Below are 17,828 nucleotides of genomic sequence, written 5' to 3' on the forward strand. Positions count from 1 at the left end.
ATTTTGGGCATGACGTCATTGGCGTGTGTTTTGTTTTAAGACCTCTGCAATGCTAATCTCTGAGTTACACTTTTTCTCGTGGTGGGATGAACTACCGTTCTCTTTCTAATTGTCTACTTTTCTCTTTCATTTCGAGCATGACGTCACTGACGTGTCTTTTGTTTGTATTAGCATAAGATATTGTCAACCTTATTTATAAGGCAATTTGCTACATTTTTGAACACATGTTGCTAGTGGCTGTAGTTCTATGTCCCGTTCTTTTTGTGCTCCATCTCTTTCATTTTCGACGTGACGTCACTGTCATGTCTTTTGTTTTGATATCAAATTGAGAAACGGAAAAATATTTATGAATATTTTTTTCTCACTTGATTGTCTTTCTCTTTCTAACTATCAGTCTTTCTCTTTCATTTTCGACGTGACGTCATTGGCGTGTGTTTTGTTTTTACTGGAATACGACATCACGTGTGCACAAGAATATTAATCTTACTGCGTTAGATATAAAGTTGCAATCTCAATGTCATTATCTAACGCCGTTACAGCTGACGACGCAAAGGTGCGTTTTTGTTTATTTGTGTTCCGTAACATGGTGTATACAGTCGTGGTCCACTAATCAGGGACGCTTTATCAGGAAACCTCAAGCGTTTCGATGAGGGCCAAGAAATCATTCCTAAATGAAGATAGTGAACCTTTTACCATTGACAACAATAACATTGACTAGTTTTCGAAATATTTTGTAGTCAGGAAAGGCAATAGGTACTCGCCATTTCTTTTTTTAATATATACGTCACTGCTGTTTTCTCATTATTGACTCATTTGTGGACAACTAATTAGGGACATGTTCAGTTTTGACTACAAAAATAAAAATGCTCGGAAATATTTAAATTTTTATTATATTTAAAATTGTTATGTTACAATATTAAAATAAACAAAAAAAATGAGAAATCGATATTCTAACAACTATTATGGTTTCCTTTTGTAATGAACTCCTCTCTCAATTCGTGTTAGAATTCAGGAAATTATTAAAACTGCTTACTTTGAATAACGATTATATTACTCACACTCGTAAATTACAACTTTTCATTTCATTCGACGAGATGTCCGAACAGAATGCGTTTTTTCCTTCTTTTTTAAAAATTCCCGCCCAGTCACATTTTTCTCGACCGAACATCAGAGACTAACGAAATAATGGCATTCTGCCTCTATTAACATACCAATACTTTTTTTTAATTTTATTGGTTTTTCTTGGTTTCGAATCGAGTCGTTATCTTGTTGAAACGTCCACGACACTGGCAACACTTCTTCAGCATGCGGTATCATCGTCTCTTCTAATATTTATTTTTATTGAAACTGGTCTAGTCTTCCTTATTTCTTTCTTTAGACCCTCCTCCATGTCCTGAGAAACAGCCACAAATTTTGCATATTGCCTCCTCCATGTTTCACCTGCTTTTTTGTGTGTTTTGGATTCGGGGTCGAATTCATAGGCCTTCGAACGCATTGTCTGCCATCTGATGAAATTAAATTTATCTTGGTTTAATCAGAAAATAGCACATTTTTCCATTGAGCAACGTTCTGATGACCAAACTGTCTTGCAAACTCCAGTCTGGCTAATTTTCTTTCTTCAGTAACGGACCTATACGTGCAACTCTCTCCCTACACGTTTTGCCTCCACAATATGCCTTCTGACCGTCCTGGCTGATACTCCAGCATTCAATTCTGGTCTAATAACTTCGCTCTTGATATAACCGGAGTCTTTAAAAGGGGTTTTTCTTGGCGAGAGCAATCATTCTGCGACCATCATCGTGTCGAAATGTTCTCATGACCTCCAGCAGAGCTGTCAATACAACCTCAAGTGCTACGACAGTTATCAAAGCGACGGCACGCTGCAACTACAAAAAGAGTTCGTATTATTTAAGAAAAATAAAGGACTATGCGAAACTACATGACATTTGAAGAATATTTTCGCGAAACGTCAACGGTACAGATTCTGATTGTAAGAAACGGGAACCACCGCGCGCTGTCAACTAAATTCAACGCGGACGGAATCGCGGGAAGCAGCTAGTTTAAAATAATAACAGACAAGTGCGAGTGGCACGCTTCCGACGAGGGTTCTGTAAGTGAGATAATGTGCATATCGAGATTATTTTCTGTACTACGACTACGTGGCGGCAGAACTACTACTGACAAACAGATTGACCGACGGACAGCAGACTGAACTCAGAGTTCAGTTTGGACATTCAGAACCCTGAAACTATTTATTTATGAGTAGAGAAACCGGTCGAGTGCGGGCGGAGTCTTTACTGAGGGTTCCGCACAAACCTGTTGCTTGGATATATTAAAAAAAAACGGGATTTTGATTCCCTAGGAGAGGTGTCGAAAACTTGTAGCGATAAAACAGCTGTATCTTTTTATTGCGTTGTCTTAGAAGTTTAATTATTCCACAGCTTTAGGAGACTGTAGGCCTGAGGATCCGGTATAAATATCAGCTTGATACCTCCACGCATTTCTGAGAAAAAAGGACTTGACGGACAGACAAGCGGAAAGGCAACAAACTGATGCTAGAAGGGTTCCGCTAAATGCCTTTCGAGGTACGGAACCTTAAAAACCGCGGGAAGTCAGATTTTTTTGCATTTTTTTTTTAAATTTCTTCTTTTGATCATATCTCCGAATCTATCTGGTCTATAAGCGAGAAAAAAAATCCTGAGCATCTCTGATAGCTTTATTTTGTAAATCCACTTCATTTTTGCCAATTTTTAAAATATTTTTTATTGAGTTTAGCGCCATCTATTATACCATTGCTGAACCAACTCGCTAGAGGTGTAGAGCGCGACTAGACGCCACGTCAACACTAACGTTTGCGATGCAAGGAGTTGTGTATCGTAGTATCGTGCCTTGGTCACAGATGGCGCTATTCGCAGTTAAAATAATAAATGCGAGTCAGACTCGACCATGACGGGTTCCGTAGCAGAAATTAATATTATATTGGTTTCTCGGAGCTACGCGACCGAAAATCCACCAAATCTGGTTAGGCCGCTTGTTTAAGAAGCAAGGTTGGGGCGTCAGTGTTCTTATTCTACAATGATTACTTTATTCGTTCAAAATAATCATTAAAAATGATAAAGAAAAGCCAAAAAAAAGTCTTGATACAAGCAACTGCCATTGCTTATATAGTGAAGATTTTGGTCGTCAAATAGTTCACAGGGCGCGCGCCGCGCTTCGCCGCTTCACCCAGTCAATCACTCAGAGTCATGTCACTAGATGGCGTTAAATAAAAGAGATATAGAGGCTGCGAGGTATAATGAAACCAATGGCGATGCATATTTCAGGATAAATCCGTTTTGCTTTAGCCTTGGGGCTATATGAAAAAGCGGTGCGGGGAGCAAAATGGGTTACAAGTACAAATCAAAACTTCTCAAGACGTACAGACACAAAACTCACAGTTCCAGCGAAAATATTCTATGTATAGTACAGTATTCATCTATAAATAACAGAAATTCCTGAAAATTGGATACTCAAACCCACGTATTCTGTGCCTCTAACTCAGTCATGTCCTCGAAACCAACTCATAATACTCTCCGCTAATTCTCAGCCGGATTCATCCTCTTCTTTGAATCTATTGCATCTACGAGTTCTCATTTTGAAATCAAACCCAAATGTCTCCTCACCACCCCCACAGCCAAGTCCTCGAAGTAACCTCCACTCTTCTACATACACACAGTCCGGTACATGATGAAGACTCAGCCTCGAGTAGTGTTCAGTCAAACATTTCGCAGTTTGCACCTGATTCTAATGATCATTGAAGTTTATATTTGCCAGGAGGACAAATTAAATTCATGCTGCCAATGCATTAAAAAAATGAAAAGAAAAATGCATTAACACTAAAATAACATTGTATTTTAATCAAAATAAACACCCTCTGAAATTACTTATTTTGTTAACGTACCTCAAAGTTACAGCGAGTCTCTCTTCAGCTGGCACAGACAATCAATAAGTTCACATTTTCATAAATTTCTACTGTCAGGATTGTCATATTGACGTTGTGTATGTAATTACGTTAATTATGCTGCAATCCTTAAATAGCGGTCCGAGAAAGCTTCTACCTATTGTAACGAGCATCTTCAAAGGCGTGAAAGTGATTTAAATCTGACAAATGTATGCAAGAATACGAACATTTACAGTGAGTATTCATTGTTATTATCTTCATCCATAATAACAAAGCGTGAACACTGTCTTGGATTTAGTTTTGGAGATGTAAATATTTCAATTAAAACCTTACCCGTAATGTATTTTGAAACCTTGTGTTTCTCAATTAATTTTGCTAATCGTCTTTTTCTAATCAAATCTCAAACATTTCTCTCGAAATTGTAATTACCATCTTCATCTTTATGCTTTACTTAGTTCGTCTGTCATCGTTATCCAAACTGTTCGTGTCTGATGGCTCTCTTTTATTTTTTTTTCACATTTTTAAGCACTTTTTTGAATTCCAGCAGAACTTTTTGTAGTTCTTCATCTTTTGTAATTATCACAGTTAGGTTGATTTCCCATCACTCGCCGGCAATATTGTGAATTCGAAATGTAGGCGGTTGTTCCAGAGTTTTCGTTCATTTACGTATCTAAATGCACAAAAATGACAATTTATTAGTCTAAACGTCGCCTTAAAGCTAAAAAGTGATTACAAGAAAAGCTGTTTTTACACGCTTTTTATTAGCGTCACCTGTATGTTTGTTTGTAACCGACTTCTTTGGGCGCGATTTGGACCCACTTTAAACGGCCAGATTTCGTTCAAACTTTGTAGATTTATTGAGGACCGATGACAATACACTAATTTGATAAAATTATTCCATTTTTTAATTTGCAAAATTTGGTTTTTGTTAATTTATATAAAAAAAAATCGATCGTAAAGCACTCTCTGATGCTTCGCATCATGAGTCGTGCAATAGTTTAAAATTAAAAAAAAACAAGCTATTATAAATAAGCCAAACTAAAAAGTAAAAAATAATTTTTTTTAACACTATTTTCTTAATTTAAATTAATTTTTTAGTTCGGTTTTCTATAAAAAGCGTGTTTTTTAAAACTATTATACTGATTATCTCAAAAGAGTTTCGAATACTGGTTTTATTGATTTTCTCCGCCTTGTAGTCGGTAATTTGAAATATGTTCACCACGGCCCGTTAGCTCAGTTGAGAGAGCGTCGTGCTTACAGTACGAAGGTCGTGGGTTCGATCCCCACACGGGCCATATATCGTTTTCCACACATGCCTCCTTTTTGATATTTTGTCAATGTTTCGTGATGTTTATTCATTAATCAGTAATTAATATTATTCTATAAACTGTATGCAAAATATGTTTCTTTGTGTCGTATATTGTCAGCACGTTTTGCCAGTGCCGTGTAATGACAATTTGGATATTGTGCCAGCTTCAAACCAAAATCGGCAAAATTACATGCGAGATGATTAATTATAACTAGCTGCTGCCCACAACGTGGTCTGCGTGTAAACTTTTTCTGAAATCCATACTCACAAATATTATACATGCGAAAGTGTCTCTGTCTGTCTGTCAAAGGACAGGGCGAGCCTCCAGTTACGACTGAAGTTTACTGTTAGGTTAGGTTAGAACTGCGACCTTCTATGAAACTAGAAACGGCTCGCATTGCGATACTGTTGGCATTTACAGTCAGCCGCTCACTCACTCATTATATAACCCTAATTTATACATTTTGACACTTGAAATTGTAATTTACAGACACTCGTTTATTTCTTTTTCTTTATGGGTCGCATAAAAAATAGTACCTAATTAAATATGTACGCGACTTCGTCCATTTTTACTTTGGGAAATGAAAGTTGAAAATAATTAATATTAATTTAATATTTTTCTGCAGATTTATGTTCAAACATATAGGGAATCACTCCCTAAGATATTGAATGAAATTAAGTAACATTATGATTTTCAAAAAACATCCTTTGAGAATTTCTGAGATCAGAGCGTTCAAACAAACAAACTTAAAATTCACAAAAGCTAAAAAAACCGCTACAAATTCATTTCCTCGTAAATGACTTTTGCTTACTTGGATAAAGGTTTTGCGATTTCAAACAAAACACACGCCAGTGACGTCATGCCCGAAATGAAAGAGATAGAACAACAACCAGACAGAGAACGGTATACAAGAAAACATTATTTTATTGAAATTTCACGTTTTGATATCCCAAGCTGTGAGACTTGAACAGAAACAAAACACACGTCAGTGACGTCATGTCAAAAATGAAAGAGATAGATATGAGATTAGAACGAGATAAAAAAGGCATCGAAAGTGTATTTCATCCTTTAGTGGTAAGATAGATCTTCCACAATAAATAGTACCAGTGACGCCGAGAAAACAAAACACACGCCAGTGACGTCATGCCCGAAATGAAAGAGACAGTGTAAAGATTAAAAAAGCGTGTTAAAAAGAGAAAGATATAAGTGCGTGCTAAATTAAAAAATAATTTTAAAATATAGTTTTCTAATTCCGGCGTTACTTAAACTAAAACTGAAAATATAAATAAATTTAAATTTTCATCATACATGCTAAATTAAACCTTAAGTCATAAGGAATATGTCTCACTTTAAAATTTGTCTTTGATAGTAAAATGACCAATTAATTTCTTATTTGACTGAAGAAGCTCAGAATACCATTTTATTTTTAATTTGAAATAGTGTAGTGTAATCATAATTGAACTTTACCCTGAAACAATAAAGTATATTTTACATTAATGAAGCCTAAAATAACTTTTTACATGGAATGTATTTTGATGATATTTGAATGCAAGACTATGCCGGTTTAAACTCGATTGAGGCACGAAGGTTTTTTAAGATTAAAAAATAAGCACGAAAGTAATGTTTAATTTTGACTCGCTCTTTACTTGTACGTTTCTGTGATTTAAAAAAAATACGTGTCAATATTTTTTCAAGGGACGGATTAATTGGTTAGTTTTATGGAAACTCGTATTATATTCGCACTAGCGACCCGCCCCGGGTTCGCACGGGAGCAGTGCAGTAATAAGCATTCACACCATCGTTATGAAACACTTTGGAATAAGCGTTTGAAAGAAACATTGAATACTTGTCACAGTAGTCGTATTTATTTTGACTAGTGGTCGCCCAGTGGTCGAAATTCGACCATATAATAAATTTAAATTGTAAGTGACTTAATATACTCTATTAAAATATAATATTCTAACATTTTTTATAATGTTTAAACTTTAAATAACTTTAAAAGTTTAAACATTCAATAAAACTACAGGAAACAAACTTTTCAACTATGTCTATAATAGACAAAAGAAACAATTTGACCACAGACTCCACAGAGTATGTATGCGTGTGTCAAATGCATGCTGGTTAGTATAATGTTGTATTAACTGATTTAATGTAGTTTTTATGCATTATTATTAAAATCTTTTTTTTATATTAAATAAGGCAAATAAAACTTTTGTTTGAGTACTCTATGACTATGCACAAAATGAAAATCAAAAGAAACCATTTGACCACAGAGTATGTATAGGCAAATATCTATATGTTTGATATGTCAATGTCAGTACTCTATGTCTATGGTCAAAATGAAATATAAAAGAAACATGACATGTGTGTGTGAAATGCATGGTAGTGTGGGTAATGTTTTATTTATTGATTTAATGTACTTTATAAGCATTATTATTGAAAAATATTAGCGTTCTGCACATCTCCTGCACATAAACTATAAGTGTGCCAAATTTTATGCTCCTGCGTGCGCGCAATTTTTGTAAAAAGGGGTCAAAGTTTTGGCATCACGTATTAATATATAGATAAGGATAAGTACCATCTCAACGAAAACAGCTTCGCAAAAATGTTTTGTTTTGGAATAAAGTTAATAGCCAAAAGAATGTTTATTGTGAGTCAATCTTATAAGATCCCCTAAGGCATAAAGTTCAATTTAAAAAATAATTTAGATTATTTTTTTTATTCTTCTTGTGGTTGTCGAATGACCAAATGACAATCAACCTTATAGCTTTAGAAATATGATACAATTTTGAGCATATTGTGTCCTCAGCGCCTGTAGTTTTACTTCTCACTCTTATTTTGAATCTCTCTCTTTCATTTTGGGCATGACGTCATTGGCGTGTGTTTTGTTTTAAGACCTCTGCAATGCTAATCTCTGAGTTACACTTTTTCTCGTGGTGGGATGAACTACCGTTCTCTTTCTAATTGTCTACTTTTCTCTTTCATTTCGAGCATGACGTCACTGACGTGTCTTTTGTTTGTATTAGCATAAGATATTGTCAACCTTATTTATAAGGCAATTTGCTACATTTTTGAACACATGTTGCTAGTGGCTGTAGTTCTATGTCCCGTTCTTTTTGTGCTCCATCTCTTTCATTTTCGACGTGACGTCACTGTCATGTCTTTTGTTTTGATATCAAATTGAGAAACGGAAAAATATTTATGAATATTTTTTTCTCACTTGATTGTCTTTCTCTTTCTAACTATCAGTCTTTCTCTTTCATTTTCGACGTGACGTCATTGGCGTGTGTTTTGTTTTTACTGGAATACGACATCACGTGTGCACAAGAATATTAATCTTACTGCGTTAGATATAAAGTTGCAATCTCAATGTCATTATCTAACGCCGTTACAGCTGACGACGCAAAGGTGCGTTTTTGTTTATTTGTGTTCCGTAACATGGTGTATACAGTCGTGGTCCACTAATCAGGGACGCTTTATCAGGAAACCTCAAGCGTTTCGATGAGGGCCAAGAAATCATTCCTAAATGAAGATAGTGAACCTTTTACCATTGACAACAATAACATTGACTAGTTTTCGAAATATTTTGTAGTCAGGAAAGGCAATAGGTACTCGCCATTTCTTTTTTTAATATATACGTCACTGCTGTTTTCTCATTATTGACTCATTTGTGGACAACTAATTAGGGACATGTTCAGTTTTGACTACAAAAATAAAAATGCTCGGAAATATTTAAATTTTTATTATATTTAAAATTGTTATGTTACAATATTAAAATAAACAAAAAAAATGAGAAATCGATATTCTAACAACTATTATGGTTTCCTTTTGTAATGAACTCCTCTCTCAATTCGTGTTAGAATTCAGGAAATTATTAAAACTGCTTACTTTGAATAACGATTATATTACTCACACTCGTAAATTACAACTTTTCATTTCATTCGACGAGATGTCCGAACAGAATGCGTTTTTTCCTTCTTTTTTAAAAATTCCCGCCCAGTCACATTTTTCTCGACCGAACATCAGAGACTAACGAAATAATGGCATTCTGCCTCTATTAACATACCAATACTTTTTTTTTAATTTTATTGGTTTTTCTTGGTTTCGAATCGAGTCGTTATCTTGTTGAAACGTCCACGACACTGGCAACACTTCTTCAGCATGCGGTATCATCGTCTCTTCTAATATTTATTTTTATTGAAACTGGTCTAGTCTTCCTTATTTCTTTCTTTAGACCCTCCTCCATGTCCTGAGAAACAGCCACAAATTTTGCATATTGCCTCCTCCATGTTTCACCTGCTTTTTTGTGTGTTTTGGATTCGGGGTCGAATTCATAGGCCTTCGAACGCATTGTCTGCCATCTGATGAAATTAAATTTATCTTGGTTTAATCAGAAAATAGCACATTTTTCCATTGAGCAACGTTCTGATGACCAAACTGTCTTGCAAACTCCAGTCTGGCTAATTTTCTTTCTTCAGTAACGGACCTATACGTGCAACTCTCTCCCTACACGTTTTGCCTCCACAATATGCCTTCTGACCGTCCTGGCTGATACTCCAGCATTCAATTCTGGTCTAATAACTTCGCTCTTGATATAACCGGAGTCTTTAAAAGGGGTTTTTCTTGGCGAGAGCAATCATTCTGCGACCATCATCGTGTCGAAATGTTCTCATGACCTCCAGCAGAGCTGTCAATACAACCTCAAGTGCTACGACAGTTATCAAAGCGACGGCACGCTGCAACTACAAAAAGAGTTCGTATTATTTAAGAAAAATAAAGGACTATGCGAAACTACATGACATTTGAAGAATATTTTCGCGAAACGTCAACGGTACAGATTCTGATTGTAAGAAACGGGAACCACCGCGCGCTGTCAACTAAATTCAACGCGGACGGAATCGCGGGAAGCAGCTAGTTTAAAATAATAACAGACAAGTGCGAGTGGCACGCTTCCGACGAGGGTTCTGTAAGTGAGATAATGTGCATATCGAGATTATTTTCTGTACTACGACTACGTGGCGGCAGAACTACTACTGACAAACAGATTGACCGACGGACAGCAGACTGAACTCAGAGTTCAGTTTGGACATTCAGAACCCTGAAACTATTTATTTATGAGTAGAGAAACCGGTCGAGTGCGGGCGGAGTCTTTACTGAGGGTTCCGCACAAACCTGTTGCTTGGATATATTAAAAAAAAACGGGATTTTGATTCCCTAGGAGAGGTGTCGAAAACTTGTAGCGATAAAACAGCTGTATCTTTTTATTGCGTTGTCTTAGAAGTTTAATTATTCCACAGCTTTAGGAGACTGTAGGCCTGAGGATCCGGTATAAATATCAGCTTGATACCTCCACGCATTTCTGAGAAAAAAGGACTTGACGGACAGACAAGCGGAAAGGCAACAAACTGATGCTAGAAGGGTTCCGCTAAATGCCTTTCGAGGTACGGAACCTTAAAAACCGCGGGAAGTCAGATTTTTTTGCATTTTTTTTTAAATTTCTTCTTTTGATCATATCTCCGAATCTATCTGGTCTATAAGCGAGAAAAAAAATCCTGAGCATCTCTGATAGCTTTATTTTGTAAATCCACTTCATTTTTGCCAATTTTTAAAATATTTTTTATTGAGTTTAGCGCCATCTATTATACCATTGCTGAACCAACTCGCTAGAGGTGTAGAGCGCGACTAGACGCCACGTCAACACTAACGTTTGCGATGCAAGGAGTTGTGTATCGTAGTATCGTGCCTTGGTCACAGATGGCGCTATTCGCAGTTAAAATAATAAATGCGAGTCAGACTCGACCATGACGGGTTCCGTAGCAGAAATTAATATTATATTGGTTTCTCGGAGCTACGCGACCGAAAATCCACCAAATCTGGTTAGGCCGCTTGTTTAAGAAGCAAGGTTGGGGCGTCAGTGTTCTTATTCTACAATGATTACTTTATTCGTTCAAAATAATCATTAAAAATGATAAAGAAAAGCCAAAAAAAAGTCTTGATACAAGCAACTGCCATTGCTTATATAGTGAAGATTTTGGTCGTCAAATAGTTCACAGGGCGCGCGCCGCGCTTCGCCGCTTCACCCAGTCAATCACTCAGAGTCATGTCACTAGATGGCGTTAAATAAAAGAGATATAGAGGCTGCGAGGTATAATGAAACCAATGGCGATGCATATTTCAGGATAAATCCGTTTTGCTTTAGCCTTGGGGCTATATGAAAAAGCGGTGCGGGGAGCAAAATGGGTTACAAGTACAAATCAAAACTTCTCAAGACGTACAGACACAAAACTCACAGTTCCAGCGAAAATATTCTATGTATAGTACAGTATTCATCTATAAATAACAGAAATTCCTGAAAATTGGATACTCAAACCCACGTATTCTGTGCCTCTAACTCAGTCATGTCCTCGAAACCAACTCATAATACTCTCCGCTAATTCTCAGCCGGATTCATCCTCTTCTTTGAATCTATTGCATCTACGAGTTCTCATTTTGAAATCAAACCCAAATGTCTCCTCACCACCCCCACAGCCAAGTCCTCGAAGTAACCTCCACTCTTCTACATACACACAGTCCGGTACATGATGAAGACTCAGCCTCGAGTAGTGTTCAGTCAAACATTTCGCAGTTTGCACCTGATTCTAATGATCATTGAAGTTTATATTTGCCAGGAGAACAATATTACCACGGGAAATTATTAAATGCATGCTGCAAATGCCTTAAAAACTAAAATAACATTGTATTTTGATCAAAATAAACAACCACCCTCTGAAATTACTTATTTTGTTAACGTACCTCAAAGTTACAGCGAGTCTCTCTTCAGCTGGCACAGACAATCAATAAGTTCACATTTTCATAAATTTCTACTGTCAGGATTGTCATATTGACGTTGTGTATGTAATTACGTTAATTATGCTGCAATCCTTAAATAGCGGTCCGAGAAAGCTTCTACCTATTGTAACGAGCATCTTCAAAGGCGTGAAAGTGATTTAAATCTGACAAATGTATGCAAGAATACGAACATTTACAGTGAGTATTCATTGTTATTATCTTCATCCATAATAACAAAGCGTGAACACTGTCTTGGATTTAGTTTTGGAGATGTAAATATTTCAATTAAAACCTTACCCGTAATGTATTTTGAAACCTTGTGTTTCTCAATTAATTTTGCTAATCGTCTTTTTCTAATCAAATCTCAAACATTTCTCTCGAAATTGTAATTACCATCTTCATCTTTATGCTTTACTTAGTTCGTCTGTCATCGTTATCCAAACTGTTCGTGTCTGATGGCTCTCTTTTATTTTTTTTTCACATTTTTAAGCACTTTTTTGAATTCCAGCAGAACTTTTTGTAGTTCTTCATCTTTTGTAATTATCACAGTTAGGTTGATTTCCCATCACTCGCCGGCAATATTGTGAATTCGAAATGTAGGCGGTTGTTCCAGAGTTTTCGTTCATTTACGTATCTAAATGCACAAAAATGACAATTTATTAGTCTAAACGTCGCCTTAAAGCTAAAAAGTGATTACAAGAAAAGCTGTTTTTACACGCTTTTTATTAGCGTCACCTGTATGTTTGTTTGTAACCGACTTCTTTGGGCGCGATTTGGACCCACTTTAAACGGCCAGATTTCGTTCAAACTTTGTAGATTTATTGAGGACCGATGACAATACACTAATTTGATAAAATTATTCCATTGTTTAATTTGCAAAATTTGATTTTTGTTAATTTATATAAAAAAAAATCGATCGTAAAGCACTCTCTGATGCTTCGCATCATGAGTCGTGCAATAGTTTAAAATTAAAAAAAAAACAAGCTATTATAAATAAGCCAAACTAAAAAGTAGAAAATAAATTTTTTTTAACACTATTTTCTTAATTTAAATTTATTTTTTAGTTCGGTTTTCTATAAAAAGCGTGTTTTTTTAAACTATTATACTGATTATCTCAAAAGAGTTTCGAAGACTGGTTTTATTGATTTTCTCCGCCTTGTAGTCGGTAATTTGAAATATGTTCACCACGGCCCGTTAGCTCAGTTGAGAGAGCGTCGTGCTTACAGTACGAAGGTCGTGGGTTCGATCCCCACACGGGCCATATATCGTTTTCCACACATGCCTCCTTTTTGATATTTTGTCAATGTTTCGTGATGTTTATTCATTAATCAGTAATTAATATTATTCTATGTTTCTTTGTGTCGTATATTGTCAGCACGTTTTGCCAGTGCCGTGTAATGACAATTTGGATATTGTGCCAGCTTCAAACCAAAATCGGCAAAATTACATGCGAGCACAGAAATCTAAATAACAAGGTAATAGAAGTGCCAACGCCGCGTGACCTTGTCGCCACACTGGTGTCTTGGACGACACCAGCGCGCGAACTTACGCTCAGTCGCTCGCGGAACGTTGTCACAGCAAGAACCACTAAAAATGGTGTTTTGCGGCGTTTCTCAGGCTGGAAATTCATCTGCATCGTGTAATAACATAAATAAATAGATAAAATTTTATCGGTGAGTAAATTATTGCAGTAATATTGATGTTATTGCAAAATTAAATTTCAAAACATAACCTTCATTATAAACCATATGAATATCGCACCATCCTGCAACAATTGCATTCTTTACTAACCATTGCCTCTGCAGTAAGAGACTAACGGAAATGCACCGTTGTAAAAAGAGAAATGTATAACGAAAAATAATATTTTCAATACGATCGTATTTATAGTGGTACGGCCGCACAAAACTGTCGGAAATAGTGATGTGGTTAAGTGCGGACAAATTATCCAAAATGAACATTGTATACGAAAAGTAACAATTTTAATAGTCGTTTGTTTTTGTGAACATATTATTGAATATATTTTTATTTCAGATTCCCACAGGATTGAAATAAATACAAAAGACAAGTGGATGTCTACCACGGGTAAACGAAATTGGTACCCTACAACTTAGGCCGAATATACACTATGAAATTAGTTGCATGCATGATAACTTGCCGCCCGCGCCCCTCTCCATTGTTACGGCTCGGACCGCGCTCGCAACTGAATGTTTCGAAAAGTACGCCTTGCGTTATAGCATAACATTGAATAAAAATTGCAATTTAAATTTATCCAAATCTCATAAAAACCCATTTTTTTATTATGAACGTTTACTAGTCATTGGATACATGAACTGGGCTGCTTTTGTAAGACGACTAAAAAATCACCGTATATACCAAATCTACCTACCAAGTATTTCCTAATAATATTTTTTTTTGTCAACCGTCAATCCGCGATTTTTTTTTTTGTAAGTACATATTATAATGTAATCCATAGAAGAATACAACAAAAAACATTGTCACTCATAATTTCGTCTTTCATTATATTTCGGACCCGTAGTCAATCCCTAGTGTAGTTTACGTAATCACTACGCCTAATGCAAAAAAATGTAATGACTGTGTGAGTTAGTGAATCCATACAACGTCAAAGTCAACCTTATTGCAATAGATGTACAGCCTAGTGTTGTTTGCTTGGTCTTCTCGATGTTAATGTTTGCGTGATTGCGTAGTTATTTGCTGTGAATGTGTTGAAGCCCCGCCCACCGGCGACATGCGTTTCGATAGATCGCCGCGGTGTATGCCATTTCTATTACCTTGTTATTTAGATTTCTATGCATGCGAGATGATTAATTATAACTAGCTGCTGCCCACAACGTGGTCTGCGTGTAAACTTTTACTGAAATCCATACTCACAAATATTATACATGCGAAAGTGTCTCTGTCTGTCTGTCAAAGGTCAGGGCGAGCCTCCAGTTACGACTGAAGTTTACTGTTAGGTTAGGTTAGAACTGCGACCTTCTATGAAACTAGAAACGGCTCGCATTGCGATACTGTTGGCATTTACAGTCAGCCGCTCACTCACTCATTATATAACCCTAATTTATACATTTTGACACTTGAAATTGTAATTTACAGTCACTCGTTTATTTCGTTTTTTTATGCGTCGCATAAAAAATAGTACCTAATTAAATATGTACGCGACTTCGTCCATTTTTACTTTGGGAAATGAAAGTTGAAAATAATTTCAATACATTGGTAGTTTTTATTATTTTTCTGCAGATTTATGTTCAAACATAAAGGGAATCACTCCCTAAGATATTGAATGAAATTAAGTAACATTATGATTTTCAAAAAAAATCCTTTGAGAATTTCTGAGATCAGAGCGTTCAAACAAACAAACTTAAAATTCACAAAAGCTAAAAAAACCGCTACAAATTCATTTCCTCGTAAATGACTTTTGCTTACTTGGATAAAGGTTTTGCGATTTCAAACAAAACACACGCCAGTGACGTCATGCCCGAAATGAAAGAGATAGAACAACAACCAGACAGAGAACGGTATACAAGAAAACATTATTTTATTGAAATTTCATGTTTTGATATCCCAAGCTGTGAGACTTGAACAAAAACAAAAGACACGCCAGTGACGTCATGTCAAAAATGAAAGAGATAGATATGATATTAGAACGAGATAAAAAAGTGTATTTTATCCTTTAGTGGTGAAATAAATCTTCCACAGCAAATTGTACCAGTGACGCCGAGAAAACAAAACACACGTCAGTGACGTCATGCCGAAAAGGAAAGAGACAGTGTAAGAGATAAAAAAGAGATAGATATAAGTGCCTGATAATTTAAAAAAGAATTTTAAAATATATTGTTCGAATTCCGGCGTTACTTAAATAATAAATTAATATTCACTTAAAAATCAATAAATTTATTTTTAATTTTATTTTGTGCCCTTAAAATAATTTACCCGAAAATATGACTTATACCCGTAGGGCATAAAGTTCAATTTATATTTACTCCATTTTAATTAAATAGTAATGGCTTTAAAAATAATTTGGATTTATTTTTTTATTCCTCTTGTGGTTGTCGAATGACCAAATGACAATCAACCTTATAGCTTTAGAAATATGATACAATTTTGAGCATATTGTGTCCTCAGCGCCTGTAGTTTTACTTCTCACTCTTATTTTGAATCTCTCTCTTTCATTTTGGGCATGACGTCATTGGCGTGTGTTTTGTTTTAAGACCTCTGCAATGCTAATCTCTGAGTTACACTTTTTCTCGTGGTGGGATGAACTACCGTTCTCTTTCTAATTGTCTACTTTTCTCTTTCATTTCGAGCATGACGTCACTGACGTGTCTTTTGTTTGTATTAGCATAAGATATTGTCAACCTTATTTATAAGGCAATTTGCTACATTTTTGAACACATGTTGCTAGTGGCTGTAGTTCTATGTCCCGTTCTTTTTGTGCTCCATCTCTTTCATTTTCGACGTGACGTCACTGTCATGTCTTTTGTTTTGATATCAAATTGAGAAACGGTAAAATTTATATGAATACTAGCTTTTGCCCGCGACTTCGTTCGCGTGGAACAGTGACTTCCGGCAGATTTTTGGTTTTACTCACATAGTTCCCGATCTCGCGGGATTTTTGAGAAGCAACCAAGCTTAAAACTAAATAATTTAAAACGAACTTAGAATTACAGTTTTACTAAACAAAATAACTAAGTACTAATATTCGAGATCAAACCTACATCAAACAACGGAACCAATTTAGAATTTACGAAACAGGCCCAATCCACAAAAACGACTATACAACCGACAATACAATTTTACCACGACGGTACCGAAGCGCTCGGCCGATACCCAACCAAATGCGTGTAACGAAACCATAGCGCGATCTATTTCGATCCCAACGCCATCTATCGACCATAGTGACAACTCGGATTATTTATCTATACTCCGTTCGGGCATTTTCTTTGTACTAAAAGTAGTATTATATTTTTTATATGTTATTTTATTATTTTTTTCATACCTTTTTACTATTTATTTACTTTTTTCCGATGAATTAAAACAACATGAACCGAACTCGTGTAACGATCGACACCATTGCGCGTAGTACTAATAGAATTATCTATACTCCGTTAGAGCATTTTCTTTGTAGTAAAACTTTTATTATATTAATATTATTTTTTTTACACCTTTTTACTGTTTATTTCCATTTTTCTGATGGATTTTCCGATGAATTAAAACAATAACATGAACCGAACACGTGTAATGACACCATTGCGCGATTAACGCCATCTATCTACGGAGCATAGGAACAGCTCGACATTTGACCAATAGATGGCACTATTATATAGTATGTCCGTAATAAATTTTATTTTTTATTTTTATTTTTTGTTATAAAAACTATCCTATGTCCTTTCTCAAGTTTCAAACTATGTCTGTACCAAATTTCACACAAATCGGTTCAGTAGTTTAGGCGTGAAGAAAAGACAGACAGACAGACAGACAGACAGACAGACAGACAGAGTTACTTTCGCATTTATAATATTAGTTTGGATTTTTTTTAGTTGTTTATCTTTCTCTTTCTAACTATCAGTCTTTCTTTTTCATTATCGACGTGACGTCATTGCCGTGTCTTTTGTTTTTACTGGAATACGACATCACGTGTGCACAGGAATGTTAATCTTACTGCGTTAGATATAAAGTTGCAATCTCAATGTCATTATCTGACGCCATTACAGCTGACAGTTTGTAAACGACCG

General features: G+C 35.7%; 2 non-coding genes across 2 annotated transcripts; both read left to right on the forward strand.

Moving 5' to 3' along the window:
- The first annotated feature begins 5,162 nt into the window (after positions 1-5,162).
- Trnav-uac lies at positions 5,163-5,235 on the forward strand. The gene has a single exon. It is a non-coding gene; the product is annotated as a tRNA-Val (tRNA).
- Positions 5,236-13,266: 8,031 nt separating this feature from the next.
- Trnav-uac lies at positions 13,267-13,339 on the forward strand. Its single transcript has one exon. It is a non-coding gene; the product is annotated as a tRNA-Val (tRNA).
- Positions 13,340-17,828: the final 4,489 nt, after the last annotated feature.

Source organism: Trichoplusia ni, unplaced genomic scaffold (assembly GCF_003590095.1).
Source record: "Trichoplusia ni isolate ovarian cell line Hi5 unplaced genomic scaffold, tn1 tig00003895, whole genome shotgun sequence".
NCBI classification, from domain to species: Eukaryota; Metazoa; Arthropoda; class Insecta; order Lepidoptera; family Noctuidae; genus Trichoplusia; species Trichoplusia ni.